Here is a 773-nt window from a genome sequence, read left to right on the forward strand (position 1 = left end):
GAAACATATGATGATAGAGACAGATGTTAGTGGAAATGTTTTCATACACTCGCAACGAAGTAAAGTTTCTTTCGCCTCATTCCCATTTTCATCTTTGGAAACTTTTAAACTTATAAAAAAAAAAATGCTATTAAAAAAAAAAAAAGTTGTGATATCAGAGAAGAAATAGAAAGATTCGAGAAATATGCATAAAGATGCTTAATTCAAACGCAGATTGATACTGCAGACCCTTTTGCAGAAAAAAACGTATTAATATCTTCTCATCTTAACGAAAAAAAATATTAGAGCACCTTTAACTTGGTCATAACTTGCATAACTTAGTCGGAAATTAAAGTGATGCATACATAATATAAATATACACATATATTCATGTAGATTAATATAGAAATGTATACATGTAAATCGATCATTAGTATCAGGTATTAAAATTGGTACGATAATTCACGTAGCATTAATTCGAAAGCTTGTATATCCAGTCACCCATTTATAGGTATTTCTACTGTTACAATAAGTACCAGTGTTGTAATGCATAAACTTGAGTGTTTCGTCATGTAGATAATCATCTTTTTGAAAACTGAGTATATGTGTATTTTACCAAGCAACCTTTACCAACATATCTCGCTCAAAGCAAGTTGGAAGCTTTCTTGAAATCGACTTTTAGCATGTTCTGCTAATTCATATAGCTTTTAGAGGCAATTTTATCAACTAACCGGGTAGATATACAAAAATGCCTCAATGAAAATTAGTCATGAGTATGGTGTCTATCAAACTTG

This window comes from Penaeus monodon, chromosome 27 (genome assembly GCF_015228065.2).
Source record: "Penaeus monodon isolate SGIC_2016 chromosome 27, NSTDA_Pmon_1, whole genome shotgun sequence".
Classification (NCBI taxonomy): domain Eukaryota; kingdom Metazoa; phylum Arthropoda; class Malacostraca; order Decapoda; family Penaeidae; genus Penaeus; species Penaeus monodon.